Consider the following 16739-nt stretch of genomic DNA (forward strand, 5'->3'; position numbering starts at 1 on the left):
CTCGCTCGAGTAGAACCTTGCCACAATGGCAAGCTCTTTTGCCGAAGACACGTCTGTGCTTTCGTCCAGGATCAACGAAAATTTTCTTCCCTTCAGCTCATCCAAAAGCATCTGTTTGAAGGTTGGTCCAAGTACCTTGTTCACTAACGCCGTACACTTGGTTCTTCCCATGGATAGCGACGACGCAGTGGTCGAATCTCTGAAACAGTCGCTGATGAGCGGCGTCAGGTGGTCAGCGGTAGCAAGCGAACCATGTACGGCGACATACGCCGCCAAACGCAGCTCCGCAATCTTCGCTTCATGTCTGTTGCTGGCGGCCCTTGGCTGCGAGGTGACAAATCTATCCATTTGCCTTTGTTCGGGTGCAGTCGACGACTGCATGCTTCTAGCATGCTTTTCGGTTTTTCTATGTGCCTTCAGATCTTGCACGTGTGCACGTAGCTCTGTTTTGCAGGCTGTGCAAAAGGCCATATCCCCTGAGGGTGAGCGCGTAAGCCAATCTGTAATCAAAAAGAAAAATTTGTCACGCGCTAATGATCGAGACTGGCATGGTCACATGGAATGCACTCCGAAAAGCGGAACATAATTTTTGGACTGGTACAAACAAGCACTAAAACATTAAAGATGGTCAACGTACCTTTGAATGCAGGATCTTTTTCCCATTCTTTTCTGTACGTCCGCGCGTACTTCGCCCATTTGCCCATAGTGGCGTCGAGAAGCACGTTTCACTATATGCGGACTGTTAAACCTCCACCGCTGTGCTCAAAGTTCTTGCTGCGGAATCAGTGGTTGCCAGTGGTGCAGGGGAAATTAAAACTGCGGGGGTGATAGATGGCCGAATGTAAGATGGACAGGACTGCCTTGAATTGTCACCAGTACTTGCTTTTCGTGTGTTTGAATGGGGGGTATGTTGACGGTTTCAGCGAACGAACCGAATGCACAACTTGCGGAATTCTTTTCTAATCGAAAAGTCTCGTTCACTCCCAGTCTTTGGTGAAATGAAAAGAAGCAGGCACCTCTTAAGGGGGCACTCACAATAAGTCGCGAACGTTTCGCAGGGCGGAAGTGCGACGAATGGTATTCAGTCATGCTCGAGAACCAATTGGCTGCTGGACAATCCTCATTCTTTATTTCACATAGAAAGGGTATTCAAACAATTTTCCCATCCGACCCCCTTTCCCCTAGTGATCTTGAAGGGTTTACTTAGAAAGGAGCTAGGCTTCCGTCTGCTCGTTTCTTCGAATAATGAGTGGCGCATCTTGGAACGAGAAATTTCTGTTGGAAAACAAGCCTTACAGAGAAGCTGAGTTCTGCAAATTGTCCATTCAATAGACCACTTTAACACCATCGGCAACGCCGGGAAGCAGGAAAGGGAAGGAAAAGAGCTTCGAGCTTTTGTCCAGGCACACCTCACTACCAACCCCGTCATGTGCGAAGTCCCCCATTCACTCATCTGTACCCTAATCCCCTATGCCGAACATTCATCGAACCACAGGCTGCGAAGGCCCGTCTTTCTGACAGTCGAAATATATACTTCGTCTCACAAGAATTTTGCAGCACTGTGAGGCAGGGAAGCCCTGGCCCATTTAGGATCTCGTGCATTAGAATAGGCAATTGTGCTCGGCGCACTATAATAGATAATTTGTGCTCCTACTATTACCCCCACCAATTCGCAGGGCGAGAGATGCACAGAAGCAAATTACCTATTGTGCACATGATCTGGGTTGGACAAGGTTACCTCTGCCTTTCGCAGTGCTGCAAACAGCTTGTGGGACCAACACCAATTCGCAGGGCGAGAGATGCACAGAAGCAAATTACCTATTGTGCACATGATCCGGGTTGGACAAGGTTACCCTAGCTGCCTTTCGCAGTGCTGCAAACAGCTTGTGAGACCAAAGTGTGGGCCTAGAATGTACACTGGCAGTATCTTCTAGGAAAGAAAAGTGCGCTGGTTGCTATTACTGTACACACAGCATCGCGGCCCACTGCTAAACCTTTCTGGAGAAAAGGCTTTTGAAATGGTTTGGACCTTTCAAGCGAAAATGCACAATAGCCCAAAGATAGCCAAATAGCCAACCAACAATATTTCCCGCCAACCACAACATAAAGTAGCCCAATTTGGCTATTTATAGCCCAACCTGGCAACCCTGGTGGTCAACACGGGCGGCCCTCCCGCGAGAAGCGAGGAGGAGGGCCGGGACCGTGCGGGGGGATGCACGCTTGACTCCGCGCATGGCGACGAGGGCGAGGAGGCGCAGCACGGTGGCCGAGATGACGCAATCGGTCGCGTCGATTTCTCGTAGCTTGGGGAAGCTTCCATCGCCGTTTTCTGCGGCGCGCGCGCCGAAACATTAAAAGAAGGGCCACCGCGGCCTTACAATGCGCTTGGACTGATACCAACTAGGCATAATCCTTTATAGGAAGGTAATCCTCTTTGGCGATTCCTTTAACTCACTGAGTATTGAAAGTGCAACAAAGTAAGCGAAGTTGAGGCGCTTTTGCCATTTGTGAAATTATTGCTTAAAATCCAGCTCGTCAGCGAAGTACTGTATAGCTAGCAGTAATTTTTCGAACAACGAAGACGTGACAGCATGAGTTTGTGATTTGGCGAGGGTCTGGGGCAGACGTCGTGCTGATCACTTATTATGCATTTCGATATTTTTCGCGGCTTCCATGAAACATTCGCACTTAAATTCTTCGAGCAGATGAAGTACGAAGTAACGTATCTCGGGAATGCCCCATGGCGGTCGAAATTCTTGCATCTTTCTCTTTAGGCGCGCAGTGCTTAAACTTTTTTTCTGTGTTTGTGGTGGGGTCAGTGCTTCGACGGGGCTGTCGTCTTTATCTTGAGCAAGGGTTGTTTTTCTATTTATTGTTGTCCTTAAATTCCTAAATACATGTTTGGGTAGCTACTTCTGACAGAGTAGTAAATGATATAAACCAGGACGCTGCTCAATTCTATCTGGCCCTAAATGTTTTAAAACGCCGAGAGATTGAGTTTGTTAAGTTCATGAGGTTTACCGCCCGAAAGCATCTCGGAATATGAGAGACGTCGAAGTGAAGGGCTCCAGAAACTTCAAACACCTGGGGTTCTTTAACGCGTACTGACATCGCACATAACACACGCGCCTTGCTTTTCACCTATATACAGAAGCGGTTTACGGGACCGGCATTCGATTCCGCATCCTTTGGAACAACATTCGAGCGCCCTAACCACTGTAAACCATAGCGGGGCTACAATTTCGAGCGTAAACATCCTAAAATGCACAGTTTGTCCAGAAGCAGGCGAAACTCTTGACGTAGACGTAAAACAGGGCTCCCAGAGATAAATACGAAAATATCTCTGTTTTCAAACCTAATTTCACATTCCTCCGTTTTGCATCAACACTACCAGTTTTTACAGGGTCACCGTGTGTCTCCTAGAAATTGTACTCCATGACAACCAGTAGTAATAAGTACCGCCGGGAACTCTTCCATAGAATAGGCCTGTTGCTTAGGAGATTAGTGGTGCGTTTTATCCTTGCACGAGGCCCGCTGTAATGCTTACCGAGCTCGTGAGCACATTCTGAGTTGACCGCTGAATTTACAGCTATATCTAGGAATTTAAACAGATAGCCATAACACTTCCACTCAGGACCCTCCAGGGCCGTCCATCATCAGTACGCTGACTGGCCAGCTGTCGTACCTGATGCTACTAGTAAATGCAATCTCTTTGATTGCTTTCACGGCCAAGAGCAGCCATCGCGTCCAGTAACACGTCATAGTGTGGCCTATATGTTACGAAACAAGAAAACTTCTCAAGTGTATTCACCTCGGTCTCTGAGGCTCCTCTCAGAGGTGACATCGCTTCACCACTAAGCCAAGCACTCCCTCTCTCTTTAATTTGTGGCCGGCTCTGATTTCCCTTGGAAATCCAACAGGTCTCCCTGGCATTGCGAAGAAAGGAAAGTGAGGCCGCTGTGGTGGGGTCATTCTCAGATTGCTGCGAAGGTCTTGACGGGCCTGAGGCTACCGATGCAGCGGAGAATCCTCTTGGGGACATCGTGGGCTGAGTTGCTGCTAGTCTGACAGGAGGCAGGGTCCGATCTGCGCTGTCTCTTTGAGCAGCACGTGGTACCATCTAGCGGCAACTAGTAGGGGAGAAACTCGCCTTTGCCTTTGGTCCAGGAGAGAGGGGAGTGGAAGACCTGAGGTGGTGACGTGGGTCGTGGCGCTGCAGTAAGAATTGTGGTGCAAGTGGTGAGTGCAAATTTCCTTCCCCGTTCTGGTGAATTCAATCAAATAAAGGCCTATTACGAAGCTTAGTACAAGCACACCCTTACAAAAATGGGTTTTGAAACTCCATGGTCGGACTATTGACCGCCTTTTGAATTTATTGAATATCGATAGATTTTCGGCCCCAGTTGAGTATAGTCTTCACGCGGCCAACAAAATTTTCATTGTGTTCTACCCAATAGACTTTCTGTACTATTGTTTCTATATGCTTTTTGTTGTCAGTTTTCAACATTCACGAAGAAAATAGCGGATACTGTAGTGCTGACCCATGTTTTTAAGTGGTTTTAGGCGTCAATGTTGAGAACATGTAGCGATTTCATTATGCTTCTTTGATCTCACTTGAAATTAACGATTGGCCAGATTCTGCAACGTAATATAAGAGCAGCGCCCAATTGCGTGCACGTTCATGTTTATTGGACGAGTGCATATGGACAGTTTTTAACATTAACGGTGCACACCTAGCTGATAGTTCGCAACAAAGTCGCGAAAATATGGCCCTGAAAACTTTATAATGGCAAAGGCTCCCCTCACTATTAATGCAAACACATCACTGAATGCTACTCAAACCTCGTAATAGATCATATTTTGTATGTCACACAAGGTAACTGTAATGCTAGGATATACGTATATATTTTATATCAAAAATACGTTCCGTAAGTCATCGCACTAACGAACACTATCCTGGATTTAACCTGCTATGTAGGGCAGGGCAGAGCTTCATTAAACCAGTTGCAAAGTTCAGTATATGCTTCAGTGTCTGACATCCTGCAGAAGCCTAGATGTTTTTGCCCATAGCTCATTGCCGCAAAATGAGGTGCAGTCTGCATTGGAATCATCCACCGCTCTGCGTGTCTTTCGAAAGTTCTTTTTTTTTTCTTTCCTTTTTTGAAGTGGCCACCACGCTTAAATAAGTCACTTAAGTATTGGGGTGTTCTAATAATCACTGTTTGATCACACGGATACTAGTGAACAAGAATAACAAAAACATTCGCTGGATTAAAAAAAGAAGGATAAAGCGCGTTTTCTTCCGGTGACTCTTTTTCAAACACGCATTCGGCCGCCTTGCGCTTGTCCCCTTCGTACGCACACTCCCCGTGCCCCGCGGACGGGCACCAGCAAGACGGGAGGGTCGGGGTTGCTTCCTGTTGCTCGGAGGGGGCTCCCCGCGGTGTCTCTGCTCTGCCTTCTCGGCCGTTTCTCCTCACCGAGGCGGCCTTGGCATGACCGGATTCGCGCCGTGGCCGCGACTTCCCCTTTTCCCCGAAGTGAAACCGTTTTTCTGCGCCCCGTTTCTGCATGTGTTTTCTTTGCACGGCGACGCGGGTATGTGTGAGTGCGGCGGTGGGTCTGTTGGCGCTTTCCCGCCACCGTGGTCATAGGTTGCACTGTGCGCGAAGCATCGTGTGGAGGTTCTTTGGTTGCGATTATCACGAAGTTGGTTTTTTTTCACATCGGAGCGCGAAGTGAAGTGAGACCCGCACGAACTGAACTCTTCGGAGGAGTCCGTTGTTGGGATAGAGCTTCTGCGCGAAGAGAACGTGTTTAAGAAGTTGAACAGTCGCAGGCGTTTTGGATTCAAGGCGAAAAGCGGGGCGGACTGAGCGTCTGTGTTTCGGTGAGTGTTTTGCTTTTCCTTTTCGTGTTGATGCCAGTCTTGTACAGTATGTGCTACAAGATAATGAAGAGCGTATGTACATATTTCCGGCAGGCAAGCCAGCCTGAGGGGTGGGGGAAGGGAGAGAGATAAAGAGAACGAGGTTTGTCACTACCGCGGACGCGACATTTTTTTTTCTTTTAAATGGTGACCGTTCTTGACGGGTTGTTCGGCACAGTGTTGTACTATTTCGATACGGTACCTGCGTCGTAGGGTAATGCTGACGAGTTCTGGAGGCAGCGGCGATGCTAACTAAGCAGTGAAAAAGAGTGCCAACTCATTTTAGACAAGAAATGCAATTTCTTGACCTATGACGTGGGGCAGCGTACAGATCGCTTCGCTTTATTTTTTTGGTTAGTATATACCACACCTTAATTATGATTTCCATTGTTTATTTCAGTTTACGCATGCGAGGAGTTCCCTGATGTATCAGCATCTTACACAAAGAACTGCCTGGCGTCATACAATTGCGCATGAATTGAAATAAAGCGAATAAACAACCCAGCTCAAGGTATGGGTTCAGCAACGATGCAATCCTTATTTCGTTTCTTATTAACGCGCATTTTATTTTTGTTCCTTTTCCACTGCGGAACGACAGAAAATGATGTATGATCAACGGTTAGCCAGGGGCAGACACGAGCTGGTTTGCATTAATGCAAAAGTAATACAGCACATATCCTTGCTGCGATCAGTCAACACATTCTATGTTCTGCTCGACCCTAGCCAGGTCAGAGTATACGTTATAAGGTGAGCATGTATAATCGGGCTTAAAATAACAAGATCTTTTTTGTTGTTCTTTTAAGCCTCACTATACTTATCATTACCAAGCACTGATCTGACAGGATTGTTGATTGGTCGAGCAGAACATATAATGTGGTGAGTTATCGCAGCTAGGAGATGTACTATACTACTTTTGCATTAATGAAAATCACCTCCTGTCTGCTCCTGGCAAACCAATGGTCGTGTACTATTTTCTGTTGTTCAGGAGTGGAAAGATAGCAGAAAATCAAAAAGCGTCACTTGCAGAGTTTCTGAAGCAGTTGAGCCTGAAATCAACAGAATTTCAGTGGTGCGAATTCGAAAAGCGCTCTTAAGAAACACATGGGCCACTATTCCAAAAGAGCTCAACATGCGGTCAACACGGCACCTTCAAAGATGTCGATGATTATCAATAGAGTTTCAACAGCGTATGTTGACAGATCTGATCCGAATTTCTTTAGACACCCAACATGCATTTTTGTAAGGGCAATGCTGTTTGAGCCAATAGAATACGTTCCTAAATTATTTAGCTGTTACAGTGCTCTCGAAATTTCTAGAAAGCATTCAGTTCAGTGGTATTCCAGCTGAGTCAATTATTAATTTTAACAGGAAGAAAATGTGAAACAATTTGAATCCACAGTTGTGTTAGACTTGAGCCAACCATGGGATGGGGTATAAGAGGTTTTGTGGGAATATGCCTCTATCCAAACATTTTTTATACGCATTACACAAAGGTATTTCTGGCTAGTCTCCAAATCGGACGTCTCATCAGGCCTATCTAGGATGCTGTTTAGAGGGTTGTTTTTGGTTTTATATCGAGTGTGAACCTTTACCCTGCCCCGACATCTCAAACTACATAAGGGGGTTTTCAGTTCCTCTCTCTGAGTGATTAGAGGGCTTGGATCTAGAAAGATCTATCCACACGTTAAGAGCTCAAACATTTCAAGATCTGTAAGCTTTTGTATCTGCAATACTGTAATGAAAACCATCCTGATTCTTTAGTTATTTGTCCTGCACAGCCTTTCCATAACATAAGCATTTTAATTAAAATTGGCTGTTACTTCGTCCACGCAACTGTCCTTCGCTTCATGGCTCCATACTGTCGCCAATGGTTCCGCTAAGTTACTGCCTGTCCCTTTACGAACCTGTTCTTTCGGAGAGGTGGACCTGGAAAAACGTTTCTCATGGCTCTCCTTCGCTGCGCTCATCCCGGACGTCTTCACAGAAGCACTCGCGTCTTTCGTTCCTTCAGATGAAGGGATTTTGCTTCCAGGCATTGCGAAGGCGCCGCTGCGTGACGAATAAGGAAAATACAAATCACTTTTCCTTGTTTCACGCTAGTAGTGGAACATTGCAGTCCAGTTGCTGAATGTAACCTTTTAAGGCACTGCGCATTTCAAACTCTTTCTACGAACACTAACGCAAAACTCTTAACTGGAAAAACCGGCCCTTTGGACTGAGGTATTATATTGCAGGAATTCGCCAAGCGCTCGGTGAACCACAATCTATACTCTACATCTCTCCGTCATGATGGCCACTACCAGTGATGACGTGATGCTGTGGCTACGACGCGTAGTGTGACCTGGAAGCCGCATTGCGCACGTAATGCTACGCATTTTCTCGTGAGGAATTGGAAAGAAAATATCACTTACTTACGACACATTGGTCTAAATTGCCAGTGTGGCGGAGCAAAACAAAATCGCATGAAACTTCACAACAGAGCACACATGCCCCTTTCGATTCCACAGTCATTGCAACACAGGGGCACAGGGTGTCATTCTTGTATCGAGTTTTCATGCGCGTGTCATGAGCCAAAGTTCGGTAAGAACGTTGTTTTCGGTTTAGCTCGAAAACAAGCATCGCATTTCCTCGAGTTGTAGGGCTTTAAAATTGAGTTTTTCTTCGTCTCAAAAGCTTATGCGGCATCATCATGTTCACAGTTTCGATCTCGATAGTAGAACGTCGAACTGCAACAGTTAAAAGTGATTTTACTAGGTTTTAGTTAACGATTTGTATAATTACGAGTTTTGTAGCAAAGTATGCATTCCGACCAGCGGCGGCTGTGTTTCGATGGAGGCGAAACGAAGAGGCATCCGTGTGCTGGGCGACGTCAGTTGTTGTTGCTGTTGTTGCGAGTGTAGGAAGAAGGAAACGAAAATACACGGGCCTGCTACTCGCTCTGTAGCTGAGCCACCTCTCCTGCCTCGTGCGGACAGAAGAGAGAAAGTCGAGAGTAAAGACCGTTAAATATCCCCAGGTGGTCGAAATTACTCCGCAGCCCTCCACTACGGCTCCTCTTTTTCTCCTTCCACTTTCACACCTACCTTCCTACCTTCTCTTACGGCGCGGTGAGGTATTCGCAGAAAGAAGTGTGACAGATACAGTGCGTTCCTTCCAGTGAACCAAATAAACAAATATGCATGGCGTGCCTGGCAGTTTGTTCCCGCAAATATGTTTTCTATTTAGCATTTGCCATTAGTACTTATTGAAAGTGCGAGCTGAAAATCGTTATACGAAAAAGGAAATGTCTAGAATACCGAGCATGAGAAGTAGTCTTCTCTCACTAGATACAGCGATAGTGGCCTCCCAACAAGAAGTTCTTCAGAGACAAATCAATGCGAGAAAGACGGCAGTAAGGGACAGCTTCTTGGCATGAAAGAATGTAGGTCGGATCCCGGCGCATTGAGATGTTCATAGTAAAGCACATTCGACATATCTTCCGGCACGAAACATCGAGTCTAAGCTATCGCACATGGAGCATATCCTGCAAAAGCGAATACAGGAGTCGTTCAAGAGATCACATAGGATTGCATTGAACGTGTGACGAAGCATGCACGGGAACCCAGACATTAGGGAACGTGACGGCCACAGCAGCAATGCCTTTGATGTAATGGCCCATGCAAGCAGTAAAAAGCACTGTACGATGCCTTCCCATCTCAGATCGATCCGCCACTCAAACGGACTGAAGAAGCGGTTACTCACCGTCTGTGGTCGCAGTAGAGCTTGGCAAGTGCTGCTCACAAAGCACAGGAAAAATACGGCGAGAAAGGGGCGGGCGACGAGCTGGTCTCCGTGACAGAGCGGTGCGACAAAATTCTTCTTCTAATGAGTCACGCGATCGCGGGCAGATCGGGCTGCGCGAGTGCTTCGTCTTCTTTCACAGGTTTATTTGAACGCTTTTGTATGAAATGCTCGAGGTTTCGTCAGCTGAGCAAATGAACCGGCGAATTACGGTAGAGTCTTGTGAAACATGCTGGTATCCTTTCATGAAATCTGAAATTATTATAAACGGGAGTGGATGAAATAACCGCCCCCGGTGAAGCACTTGGAAAAAACGCAGGAATACATCTGGAGAAGTTTGTAGACTAGGTATCCGAAGTTCGTAAATATTGAGCAAATTATACCCGAAAGAGATTCGGCCGGAAAGCAGATGGCCCCAAGAGCTGGCAACCTATGACCATGTTTTGCGGGAATGTAGCATTGCGCCGCCGCCGCCGAATACTATGCGTGATCCTTTTCTGGAGCAGTGGGAGCCCGTGCTAGCAAGCACAGTCTAGGTAGTCCGGACTAAGGCCGTGGGCAGGGCCACCTAGGTAGCCGTCAGCAAATGGGTTGATGGCCCCCTAACCTAGAACCAACGTCACGTGCTTTTGCCGGATTAGGTTTTTCAAGCATCTATTGTGTACCAGTTTATAAGAACTTTCGAGCGCAAGCTGCAATTTCTTAAAAACGTGGCGCTCCGGACATCCCTAAGAATTGCATGGCATAACTATTGCCCAATGAAGAACACGGGAAGCATGTGACTGTCTGTTGGCATCTGTTGTTCGCACAAACCACTTCGAGCGTTGTGGTCCGATGATGGTACATTAGCCCTCAATTACTGCCCGATAAAATAAAAACAAGAAGTGGCCGAGGGTTTCTAATAGTGCCTCAAGGTAGCACGGTTTAACATACCGTTTAAACTAGTTTAACCAGTGGTAGCTCACTTTAGTTAAGCAAACGTTCCTCCGTGTCGGCCGAATTCCTCACATCGGCTTAGCCATACTAGCGCTCTAAACCTGTGTGGTACATTTAAGCTCCGCATTCAAAGGTGTCACACGATAGCCTTATGTCTCCAACGTTCGTCTCCCAGAGCGGTTCTTTGTTGACGTATGTACGTGTAGGGTAGGCCCGCTTATTGGCTAATCCCTTAATTTGCTACTTTTATTATAACAGTTCAGTTCAGGCGTTCAGTCGTGTCCGACTCTTCGTGATCCTATGGACCATGTCACGCCACGCTTTCCGGTCTCTCACTATCTTCTTAACATCACATAGCTTCATCTGCAATGCCTCGAGAATGCCATCTAACCATCGCGTTCGCTGCCTACCCCTCCTCCGGCGACCCTCAACCTTTCCCAACATCAAATCTTTCTCCAGCGACTCCTCTCTTCTCATCAGATGACCAAAGTAGCTGAGCTTTAACTTTAGAATTTGACCCTCCAATGAGCCGTCAGGGTTTATGGTCGACAATATCGACTGATTTGATCTTCTGGCAGTCCAAGGAACTCTTAAGAGTCTTCGCCAGCACCACAATTCAAACGCGTCAATTCTTCGGCGGTCAGCCTTTTTCACAGTCCAACTCTCGCATCCATACATCACAACTGGAAAGACCATAGCACGGGTTATACGGATCTTGGTTGGCAGACTAATGACTCTGCTCTTTACTAGGCGGTCAAGGTTAACCATTGCTCTCTTTCCCAGAAGCAGGCGTCTCCTAATTTCATGGCTGCAGTCTCCTTCCGAGGTAATCTTGGCGCCCAAGAACAGAGAATCTGTCACAGCTTCCACTTCTTGTCCATTGATGCTCCATTACTTGATAGGGCAAGACGCCATGATCTTCGTCTTTTTAATGTTCAGTTTAAGCACAAATTTCTCACTCTCTTCTTATACGCGCATCAGAAGTCTCTTGAGATCCAATTCACTTTCTGCCATTAAAGTGGTATCATCCGCATATCTAAGGTTGTTGATGCGTTTTCCAGCGATCTTCACTCCAGCTGAAGACTCGTCCAGACCGGCCTTCCTCATGATGCACTCTGCATATAGGTTAAATAGGCAGGGCGACAGTATGCAGCCTTGCCTCACCCCTTTCTCAATCGGAAACCAATCAGTAAGACCATGCCCAGTTCTGACTGTGGCCTCTTGCCCTTCATAAAGGTTCCTGAGGAGACAGATGAGGTGAATTGGAACTCCCATCTCTTGGAGAGCTTGCCACAATCTGCTGTGATCTACGCAGTCAAACGCTTTCGCATAATCAATAAAGCAGAAGTAAATGGGTTTCTGGAACTCTCTTGCTTTTTCCATGATCCAGCGAAGGTTGGCAATTTGGTCTCTAGTTCCTCTGCCCTTGCGAAACCCAGCTTGCACGTCCGTAAGCTCCCGATCAACATACTGCTGCAGCCTACCTTGCAGGATTTTTAACATCACCTTGCTAGCATGCGAAATAAGCGCGATCGTGCGGTAGTTGGAACAATCTTTGGCACTGCCTTTCTTTGGAATGGGGATGTAAACTGACCTCCTCCAATCCTGTGGCCACTGCAGGGTTGTCCAAATCTTTTGACATAATGTATGCAGTGTGTTAACAGCGTCGTGGTTGAGGTTTTGAAGCAACTCAGCTGGAATACCATCAATTCCGCTAGCTTTGTTCTTAGCAAGGCTGGCTAAGCCCCATTCAACTTCACTCTTCAGGATGCCCGGCTCGAGATCAGTAATCACAACCGTCCTATGTTGGGTTTGCACATCCGGGTCCTTCTTGTACAGTTCTTCTGTGTATTCCTGCCACCTCTTCTTTATCTCTGAGGCTTCAGTGAGGTCCTTGCCTCGTTTGTCCTTTATCACGCCCAGCTTAGCACAGAAGCTTCCTTTGATATCTTTGATTGTCTTATACAGAGCTCTTGTGTTCCTTAATTGGCTGTTGTCCTCAACTGCTTGACACTGTATGTTCAAGAAGGCATTCTTATCTCTCCTTGCTATTTTCTGAAAATCCGCATTGAGAACCTTGTATCTTTCTCTTTCCCCCATACCTTTTGCCATCCTCCTTTCCTCAGCTATTTGCAAAGCCTCTTCAGATAACCAGTTCGCTTTTTTGCATTTCTTTTGCTTTGGAACTACCTTAGTAGCAACTTCTTGTATTATATCACGAACATCAGTCCACATCTCTTCGGGCTCTTTGTCTTCTAGATCTAATTCTTGAAATCGATTGCTCACTTCCACAGCATATTCTAATGGAATCTGATCCAGATCATACCTGAAAGGCACGCACACTGATATTATCACGCAGTCCTAGACTAGAACATTATAAAGCTGCTTGACATTATTAACGACCAGGTATAATTACAAAACATCGCTTTAAGAAGCCACGCACTGCCTCCAATTGGCCTAGTAATTTTTGTCCCTATCCATGCCCAAGGCACATGTCGATAATATCCCGGTGCTTGACATTAGAGTTTAGCAGTGTACAGATATAAACTCATCAAGTTTTTGTTGCCCACTTCATGCAACTACGCTCGCGTATTTAGGCCATTCCGCATACGATACGAAATCTGACGATCGGCAGATTTGTGAGCGCTCGCATCAAGTGCACATAAGAGCCGCCATGCCCAATGCATTCACGGTATCTGTACAAGGGTCTCCTCTTTACTTCCTGCTACTTTGAATAGTTTGCCGCGCAATATGTTATGTAAACATACTTTAGATTTGCAAGTTTTGCCACACAGAATACAGTCACCATTAAATCCCCGCCACTTGAATTTGCATACGATTCAGGCTTTTAACTATTTTTCCGTGTAGTTGAAAACGGTTTAGACGTGTTTGTGTACCTTTCGCTCCAAAGTGTGACATTTCGTCCCAACCTGTTACATCTTCTCCTTCTTTTAGCCACGCCAAAAATGTACACTTGATTTCAGTGAAACAGAAATATACCTATTTGACACTGTGTGTAAAAAGCTTAAACTTACTGCCATCTAGTATCGTATTGCTTAAGGTTCGGCATCTTTTTAAGAAGCCCATCTACCACGCCTGTGATTCGAGTTCCACGGCCTTTATTAACTTCCTGATATCATCGAATAGAATCTTCCCTTCCTTTTTCTCCCTCCGCATGGCTTCCGAAGTGTATGGCACGAAATCTGGCCCTACCTTGCTAACATCTCTTTCTTTTTTAATTGCATCTCCCCTCTAATAATATGTAATATCTTTCATCTTCAATTCTTAATTTTTCTCTTTAGTGTAATGTGGTTTGAAAATTGGCGCTTATGATACAATTATTCACTTCTAAATGTACCATGGCTATTATTGCAGCCCAAGTTATGATGCATTTCTCCACTTTGCAAACGTATTTTGCTCAGTGTTTGTAGTGGTTCCCAGCATTTTGTTCTTGTATAATATGTGCCTGGCTTCCTAGCTTATTCCTATTCGAACATTTATTTTGCCTATGTTGTTTAAGAGTCTGACACGGCCTTCTTTATTGAGAAAGCCTAACGCTGTGTTTATGGCGAAGCTTGAAGATTTTTTGATTACTTTATGTTGTGCCCAGGAGGGCCCTTGACGTACCTAAAATAAATATAAAATAAACCACTTATACTGTGAATAGGTTTACTGTGCGCAACTGAGGACAGCCGCAAATTCCAGCGCTGTACGATTGTTGAACAAAAGGCTAGTAAAGGATGTTAATTATATTAATGAGAAAGCATTACTGGGAAATTAATGGCAATTAAAGGAAGGGATGGGGGTGGGGGGGTCACCGGAGGCAGCCCTAGCAGCGAATGACTGATGCAGCTGCCGCTGCCAGGGAGTCAAGACAACGTGACTGCGTTGTTGTGGCTGTAGGAAGAAGGAAAAGCAAATGCACGAGCCTGGTTCTGGCTCTGTAGCTGAGCCACCTCCGCTGCCTAGTGCGGACAGAAGAGAAATTGGAGAAGAAAGATAACACCGTAGTCGGAGGAGGGGGGAGTCCCCCCTCTTCCTGCGTGGCGGCGAGGGTGCTCTCCGGTTGCCGAAACGCCGGATCGCTGTCAGCAGATCACAGTGCGTGCATTCCGGCCTCACTCGCTTCACTCGTTGTCGCTGCTATCTGTTCGTCGCGCAACGTTCCTATGACCCCACGTGCTGCTTCCCGCAACCTTCCGATAACTCGTATTGCTCTCTTCTTTTCTCCGACCACAGCTTCTTTCATGACAGCCAAGATCTGTTAGTGGAGTGTTTCTTGATGGAATACGTGTGAAAAATTAAAAAAAAAAGAAGTTGCCTTTAATTGTACATACGTGTCTTGCTCGAAATCTTTGCCCCAGTCTGTCGAAAAGGTGAAACAACTGATAAGCTGCGCTCAAAGTTCTCATTAAGAAGTAACGTAATCGTGGGCAGCAATTTTTCTCTTACCTTCGTTTTTTTCTCTTACCTTTTTAGTTTCTCTATTTCACCCGGCTAGGGCACATTACTGAGCCCACCCGATACGAAGGGTGCAGCTGCAACTCATTATCAAATCTCGCGTACGCGTGGGCTTCATTACAATTAAAACTCTCTGTGGCACATAAGCAACACAAGTCCTTGCTTTCCGCAGGGAACGCAGGTTATGCGTACGTAACGCGCACTACGCAGTCCTAAAACTCTCAATTGCGGGTAGAGTGCGAAATGCTCTCAGTAGTCCAGGAACTACAGTCAGACTGAAAACCCTGTTCATTTAAATGCGCATTACAGCAAAATTCTCTAAAATTATCTTGATTGATTAAAAAGGATTTGTTTCAGGTTATATTTATATGCGATGCATGGCCCGATGCTGTGTTAAGCAAATTTGCTTTGTGTGCCCGATAGAGATATGATGCGGTAACTATTGACAATTCTAGAGATTTCGTGTCGATTTAGTTTTCAATCATCCAGTGTTTCTTCATCAGAGATTGATTTCTTAGATATCGGAGAGGATAACGCCATGGTGAATTACTGTAATAAGGGTTTTAATTTTTGTCATTGATGCCTCTACAAATTGACGCCCTCAGTGTATACATGTGGATGTGATTGCTGCAGTAGCTATCTGAAGGTTCCACTGACTGAGGGTCTATATAGGTTAAATGGGATACTGAATTTATGAAATAAAAAGTGGCGAAAGAATTGTTGAAACAAAGGGGCATGTCTAGTCGTTACGGGCCCTGCGATGTCGTCTTACCATCACAATCAAGCATGTAGATTTCTCGTCAATAGAATTTTGCAAGACTACAAATCATCGCTAACAATGTTGGAGAAAAGCAGGTCTGATCTTGACATTGGGTCGTCAGTGCCTTTCCAGCGGAACTGTTGGTCCTTCAGTACATGTAAATTGCAGGCCTATGCAGATGATTTTGATGGTGAAGAGGCTTAGGTGTTTTTATTCTCAGGTGCTGTGTGGTTTGCGGTGTTTTACGCCCCATAGTGATGGATGGATGGATGGATGGATGGAATATAGGAGCGTCCCCTTTGAAACGGGGTGGTGGCAGTAGCTATCATGCTCATTTTTCTCCCTATATCTTAATTATTGATTTAGAATGGTTAACTAAACCATCATTCTATTTATTAAATTTTGCTCCTACATTACTAACATTATGTCACTTCTCTGCTTTTAAGCCACCAATCTTCCAGCCGTTTTTTTGCTAGTTTCCACCGCCGGTTTATTCACCCAGCCACTGTTATCTCTAAACCCCAGAGCTTCGGGGACAGTGATTGCGCCTGCATTAACTTCCGGATGGATACCATTGCATTCGAGTATAATATGGTCAATTGTTTCACTGGAGTTTCCACATACAGCACATGCGTCATCTCCATTGTTAAACTTCTTTTTGTAGCTGCGTGTTCTAAGGCACCCTGATCTAGCTTCAAAAAGTAGGGCACTGCCTCTTGAGTTATCAACGAAATCTTCCTTTCTGATCTGCATTTTCCACTTTCGATATAATTCCACACTGTTTTTTTTTTTCATCGAATTTATACAATTTTTACCTTCTGTGTTTTTCACCTGTTGCTTAATGCTCATTATGTCTCTGTCCTTGTTACTAGC

This window comes from Amblyomma maculatum, chromosome 8, assembly GCF_055883805.1.
Source record: "Amblyomma maculatum isolate TAMU_Amacu chromosome 8, ASM5588380v1, whole genome shotgun sequence".
Lineage (NCBI taxonomy): Eukaryota > Metazoa > Arthropoda > Arachnida > Ixodida > Ixodidae > Amblyomma > Amblyomma maculatum.